General features: G+C 37.9%; 1 protein-coding gene across 1 annotated transcript in view; it reads left to right on the top strand.

Annotated features, from left to right (window-relative positions):
* The first annotated feature begins 1112 nt into the window (after positions 1 to 1112).
* The window catches only part of LOC134679036 (uncharacterized), a 189152-nt gene continuing 182717 nt past the window's right edge, over positions 1113 to 7547 (top strand). The window contains exon 1 of the mRNA XM_063537844.1: positions 1113 to 1624. The gene's annotated coding sequence lies outside the window, so the exon portion shown is untranslated. The remainder of the gene's footprint in view (positions 1625 to 7547) is intronic.

Below are 7547 nucleotides of genomic sequence, written 5' to 3'. Positions count from 1 at the left end.
GTATATTTATGGAGTTGATAATACTTCCGACGACTCTACCTATTTTAGTTGCGTTTGTGCCTTTTGTAGCCTATTTTTATGTAAAATTCCTTTTTACTTTGTTGCACGAAAAAATAGATAAATGTAGTCATCATGCATCATCATCATCATTTCAGCCATAAGACGTCCACTGCTGAACATAGGCCTCCCCCTTGGACCTCCATACGTACCGGTTGGAAGCGATCCGCATCCAGCGTCTTCTGGCGATCTTAACAAGGTCGTCTAGTGCATCTGGTGGGTGGACGTCCTACGCTGCGCTTGCTAGTCCGTGGTCTCCACTCGAGCACTTTTCGACCCCATCGGTCATCTTCTTTTAAATGTAGTACCTCAAGAAAAATATATAGTAAGGTGCTGTTGAGCTGAATTTATTAGACTTTTAGGCCTTTTACCTCAGCATATCTAAGGTCTTGTAATAAATACCGATGATGTCTGTGGCAGCCGTTTTATTGTATAAAAAAATCAGTTAGGTATTCAGCTCGTGTCTGCACAGCTGTGGGGCGCCTAATGCCCCCATTTGACCATTAAATTGCAATTAAGTGTCGAGGTTTAAATTCAAATGCTAATCTGAAAATAATTAATCCACTCTTGTTTGATTGAATTTGCAGTAAGATCTAAACTCACTTCTTTTATTTATAGAGTAGTTGCATTTGTCCCGTTTTTGTCATTACCCCGGCTGATCTTATAATGTACTTCTTACAAAAAGATGCATAAAATAATGTCGATGTTATAACCTTCTCCCGAAACCTGACATCAGGCTTAGAGTGACATTCCATTTCCAACTGCAGCTGCAATACTGTTCATTTTACTATGGAAACGCGTCGCTGTCATTGTCAATTGCCATAGAAAATGAACAGTATTGCAGCTGCAGTTGGAAATGGAATGTCACTCTTAAACTGCCTTTGATGTATGTAGAACACTCAAGTTTATAATCGAGTCTAACTTTTTTGAGTGCGTATTAACTCCTCCATAAACTTCTTCTGACGTCACTATACCTACTGAGATATCAGCTCTTACACAGATCCTATGTATGTATGCAGATCTTAAATTATTAAGAGGAATATTTGACGACGAAAAGGAATGAACGATGAACGACTCAGTTGCGTACCGAGACCGCGTGGGTTTAGATGTAGACGTTATAAGCGGCCATTACAGCCTAATTTTCCAATAAAAATAAATAATACACAGTAAGGAATGGTCAAAATAGCAGTCCCATTAAACCACTTCCTTCGTACTACGTCGGCCATATTTATGAAGTGACGTTACGCTGATCGGACGTTCTAAATTTGAAAGTCGCGCGCTAAAATTTTCTCTTGGTCAAATTGTGACCAGCAAACTGCCCAAGTGACCAGTGTAAAACTAAAAAATACCTTATTTAAGTGCCAGTGTTTATGTTTAAAGTTTAATAACTATACATTTAAATAAAAGTAAAACAGTGGAGCCGTTTGTGAAAAGAACGATGAAAGTTTTCAAAAAGAAAATGCGTTTCTCTATAGCTTTCGCTAAACTGTAATTTTGTACATTCTGTGTGTGTATATAGTGGTAATAGTTTTGTATATTAGCATCGACATTGGAGGCAAAAAATAAGGTATGCTTTAATTTATTTTATATTTGCATGTTCGTCCGTAATAACTGGGTTTATGGTGAAATTGGGAAGTGGAATGTAGTTTGTGGGTGTTTCGTTATTAGATTAAACGTTTAATTTAGGGTGATTTAGCAATCGACTCCGTCTTACCCTACTATTAACGTAAGTAGGTACTTAATGTTTTAACTGGGGGAAAGTGAGAAAATTTGGTCCAAGGAGTTTCTTGTTCAATTAAATTATAAAGGTTTATGTGTCCCCATCCCGCATTGAGTCAGAGCGTGGAGACTATAGCCCAAACCTTCTCGTACATGAGAGGCCTGTGCCAAGTTAACCATCATCTCCGCCATTAAGACGTCCACTGCTGAACATAGGCCTCCCCCTTTCAAGTTAATAAGTTTCGAAAAAACTCGTTGGTTCAAAACTCAAGCAGAGGTTTGCACACTTTGAACCCACGACCTGCGGATTGAAAGTCGCACGCTCTTACCGCTCTTAGCTACCTAAATGACATCATTTTGATGTTAAATGTACATCTGCATTGGCCTCCCGGTCCTCACTTAATATTCTCCGCATTTATCCAGATAATTTTGGACAAAAGGAAATAGTTTTTTTAGTCAGTTACCTAATCAATACGATACATATTTTTAGGGTGAAATCCGGAATGCGAATAAAATCCAGCTTTCCAAAATTTGTTTACAAACGCACTACGTTCTATAAAGTAGGTACCTACAGTCCTACACTACACCCTAGACCTACATATTATGGCATCAATTTTTCATTACTTTGGGTCCCGAAAAAGGAAACCTAAGGGTAGTTTTTAGGGTTCCGTACCCAAAGGGTAAAACGGGACCCTATTACTAAGACTTCGCTGTCCGTCCGTCCGTCCAGCCGTCTGTCTGTCACCAGGCTGTATCTCACGAACCATGATAGCTAGACAGTTGAAATTTTCACAGATGATGGATTTCTGTTGCCGCTATAACATCAAATACTAAAAACAGAATAAAATAAAGATTTAAGTGGGGCTCCCATACAACAAACGTGATTTTTGACCAAAGTTAAGCAATGTCGGGCGTGGTCAGTATACTTGGATGGGAGACCGTTTTATTTGCATTTTTTTCCGTTTTTTTTTTGCATTATGGTACGAAACCCTTCGTGCGCGAGTCCGACTCGCACTTGCCCGGTTTTTATCAAGATATTAAGAAGCTAGTTTCACATATACCTATAATATGTATTACACTTATGTTACGTCAAGACGGCGAAATTGTCTCTCGAGTAGGGTCGTTGTTATTTATTACCAGAAGATATCTAAACACTCATGATATCTTTATCTCTCGAATGTCTCGTTATCTGGTGCATAGAGTTTAATAGTCTTATCTTATAGATAGAGATATACGGATGTGATGTTGAGATCTGCTTGGCAGAAGTGTCTGGAAGAAAAATCTGTCAATATATGGAGAGAGACAGGCAGACCTGTTTGCTGGAAATCTGACACGTATATTAAGTATAGGTAAGCCGTAAGTCCACAGACAAGACAATTTTTGCCAATCTGATTAAATTGTCCGATCAAATCAGGCCGTGCGGACGCAAACGCCAATTTGGTTCGCCGATTTCGATCGCCAATTATGACCGATATTACCGATAAAATGGAGGAAAGAATAGCAATTTGTGACACTACTATTTTCGTTTTGGGGCATTCTTTTACATTTAAAGGGCTCAAATATCACCATAAATCTAAATAGGGATGTTGAAACGAATCGCGAATATATATCATGTTATGTTTTATCATTTTATCAAGCATATTAGAAATATTAGAATGCTGAAAATCATATTTTGTAAGTGAAAATATGCGTAACAAGTTAATTAAAAATAATCAAAAATTAGGGTGGTTGAACGCACGACCAATTGAAACCAATTTGAAACAATTAGGTTGTAATATACCAAAATCTAGATTGTATTTGAAGTCCGGATTTGTTATGTAATTGACTAAAGAAAAATACAGTCGATGATAAAACTTGTAATGAATACATATTAGTCTTGAAGAGCCGTCGAAGTTTGCCTATTATTACATCTACATAGGCACAATGCTAAACGACATATATTTTTGGAAAAACGGAGAAAGCTAATTTCTACAATATATTCTTATTTACCACTGATTACTCTGATTAGCATTATTAAATGTTGTTATAATTTAGTGCCTGTACGCTCATATCCATATTATTATAATCTTTTTATTATTAATGTTTTATCTCGTGCAAGTGAATTGTAAAATTCTTAATGAGATTAAATGATCTTAAACCTTATTAGCACTGCAGATTATCAAATTACATTTCGGCAATAGTTAATTAGATTGTATTGTTTAGCTGTCGTAGCATTTTAATTACTCAAGATATTATGCTAATATATAATATCTCCCGTGGAACCCCTCGGGCACACAAGCGGGGGTTGATGTATGTAAAACAATATTTTCATCGTCAGCAAACTCGAATATGAGAACAATAACATAATTAATTCAAACCCGTCGGTTCCGGGTTTGTAATCCATTTAGCAAATTCGCATTTTCGTGTAGGGTTGTCACGGTTGCCAGATAATTACTGAAGTTTGGAGATTTTTTTAACACGCGTCGGTATTAAACTAGAGCAGGCGTGGCTCACTCCGCGATTTCGTCGCTTTGCTACAGGTAGCTAAAAAGTACATCCATTCGACCCCAATTTTGGGGTTTGCCATAAGCCGCGCGTGGCGCTGTCGCCACCTAGCGGCCATATCTGTGCTGATCGTGACAACGCGTTTTGTTAGAGAGTGAGTCTTTTGTACCTAGTACTATTATTTATTCTGTGACTAGAGTTAGATCATAGAGAAAAAAATACATAGAGTGCTCACGCCATACATCAGTTTTAGCACGAAAACGACCAAACAAAGTAAGCATTTGTAATATAATGACTATTTTTGTTGCTTATAGAATCCTCATTAGTTAAAACCATATATAATCCTCCATTTTGACTTTTCTGTTATCTCGTAAGAAAGAAAATCCAGTTGTGGCAAGTTGGCAACCCTATATCCACGTGTCCCATAAAGTATTGTCAGAAACTCGAAGCTGCTACGAAATTTTGAATTTGCGGTATTTTATAATTCTTATTTGGAATTTTGAAGTCTTGTGATGGTTATGAATTTTGGCGTTGTTATAATCAAATTATTGACTGGATTGTGGTTATTATTGGGAACCAAAACGACCAAACAAAGTCAAGCATGTGTAATATAATGACTATTTTTGCTTGCTTATAGAATCCTCATTTTTGTCTGAATTCAGTTAAAAACGTAAATGAAATGAAATGAAATTTATTTGCTAGAAATGTGGTAGGTACAGAAGTTTGGTGTTAACATGCAATTTTGCGAGTTCAGCACATTGCGCCAATAATCTAGGCATGCAAATTATGTTCTATTTTAACCTACTTATACTATACATTATTTACAAACTATTTACATAATCTGGGGGCACAGCCGTGTCAAGACGAGACATATCATATTACTCACCATCACATTAGAGTGGCGAATATAAATCATTAATTTTACATCTCCTAGATTTTTTTAGGTAGGTACGCCTCGACACAAATATAACCACCGTGGCAAAAAGCCGGGATAACGATATGATTAGACAGTTAAAACCATAAATAATCCTCCATTTTGGCTTTTCTGTTATCTCGTAAGAAAGAAAATCCAGTTGTGGCAAGTTGGCAACCCTATATCCACGTGTCCCATAAAGTATTGTCAGAAACTCGAAGCTGCTACGAAATTTTGAATTTGCGGTATTTTATAATTCTTATGTTTGGAATTTTGAAGTCTTGTGATGGTTAATGAATTTTGACGTTGTTATAATCAAATTATTGACTGGATTGTGGTTATTATTGGGAACGTGCGAAGTCGGTGGCGCTGATCGTCACAAACACAGGTAATCTTATGGAATGTCCGACATTAGTACTATCGGCAGCCGCTTGAACTAATTTTACTCCATAAGATTTAACGTAGAAATTCCGACAAATCGCCCTTAGGTACCAAGGCCACAAAAATATGTGACGCGATCTTACGTAGTGTAGAGCCATATTTAAGAGGGTGTGACATATTTTTGCGGCCTTCGAATAACATATTATTGCAGGTGACTGTACTTCTTGCAATTCCAAAAAACACTTTTAATTCCATCATTACCGCCTTGATTGCAATTCATTTTCGCATTCACCTACGGAATTACCCAAATACACCTTACTGTTACACCGTTTGTTCTCTAATTACCGTAGTTCTCACATTAATGGCAACAAAACCAACACGCTTCATTTTATCGCAACTAAAAACGCTAACCACAGACTACAACATAGACACCGCACTATGAAGCGTTCACAAACAACCCAAGGTCAATTGTGATGTCCCACAGGTAAAGGTACCTTATGGCGGTTGGCGCTTACGCTATCATTAACGCCGTTCCAATATTATTGCGGCGCTATGCGACGTAAGCGCCTGCCGCCATAAGGTACCTTTTGCCGTGGAAAATCACAATTTCTCGTAAAATGCTATGATCCGAACAACACAACTAACGGCTCGATTCTGAAAATGTATTAGATCTCTACTAGACCTCAACAAGTTACGATATGGATAATTTAAAGATATTTGTAAGATAGATACTCGTATGTCAAATTTGACGTTTCCGCGATTCTGGAGGCCCTCTTGAACGATTTCGACAAGTTATGACTTAGATATCCAAGTCACATCTAGTCGATATCAAATTTAAATCTAGTTGATCTCTATATCGTTTCTAGATCTTGTGATTATCTCGTTTCCCGAATACGCGTGTAAGTTGTATTCTACACCATTTTATAGTATAGTAGCCAAGGTACCGTCAGCCGTAAAGTGCATGGTGAATTTATCAATGAATTCATTCTTATGTTTTCTTCATGCAATTTCGCAGCTCACTGTATTTACACCCCTAAATTTTAATTATTGTATATATTTTAAATTTATACGAGCACTGGTGGGTGATTTTTGAATTTCGAGCGCTCGATTTCGTCAATTGAAAATCTGTGGAAGACTACGAAATGCTATTTTGCACTAATATGAGAGTACGAGCGGGATGGATACAAAGTAAGTTACCACGATAGCGTTTATGTCAGTGCCAGACTGGTGGTAGCCATACTGGTCGTAATATTGTGGGTGCAACTGTAATAAGCGGTTGCGCTCCAATACTAGATTTGATGGATTATCTTATGTGCTGTGTCTAGTAGTTGAGGTGGTCTGTGACAACACATGTAATTAAGAGGTCCCTTTTTAAACGCCAGTTCCAGTCATCAGCGTTTCGTTAATCGTGCAACTAATTAACGTTACGTTACCGTTGTTAACTTAACTATGAAATTGTAAATTTGATGGGCGTCGAGTTTTCCTGGTCATTTGCTGAATTAATGGTTGTAGCGTTATGTTAATTGGGAGTTGATTTTCGGCCGGCTTGGGCAGTTCAGAAACTTTATCTTGATATGATGTTTTTATAACACTGACCGCTCATTTAAATGCAAATAACTTACTGAACTTTCGACAATTTGCTGGGTAAGTGGGTATAGACAGAAATTGGAGGACAACTGAGGCCATTTAAGCTCTGGTGGATAATATGGAGGGAACCTGATCGCGCGCCAAATCAGCTAAATATGCGCTGGACTGACCAAAAAAAATCTGCAGTGGGAAACCGCGTATCTGACTGTGCCAGACAGTCTGACGACAGGGAGAGATGACGGGAGATCGTGCGAAGTGTCGTGTCCGCCTCTACTACCGATGCAGAAGCCTCAATGTGACCACGACCGTTATGTCGTTTCTGTTTCATGTTATTATTGCATATAACCATGTGCAGTCTCTAATTTTGCCGAGATCTTCTTCTTCCTCGTGTTATCCCGGCATTTTG

The sequence above is a fragment of the Cydia fagiglandana genome, chromosome 2 (assembly GCF_963556715.1).
Source record: "Cydia fagiglandana chromosome 2, ilCydFagi1.1, whole genome shotgun sequence".
NCBI classification, from domain to species: Eukaryota; Metazoa; Arthropoda; class Insecta; order Lepidoptera; family Tortricidae; genus Cydia; species Cydia fagiglandana.
The sequence above is the reverse complement of the archived record's forward strand: the minus strand, read 5'-3'. Positions and strand labels throughout refer to the sequence as shown.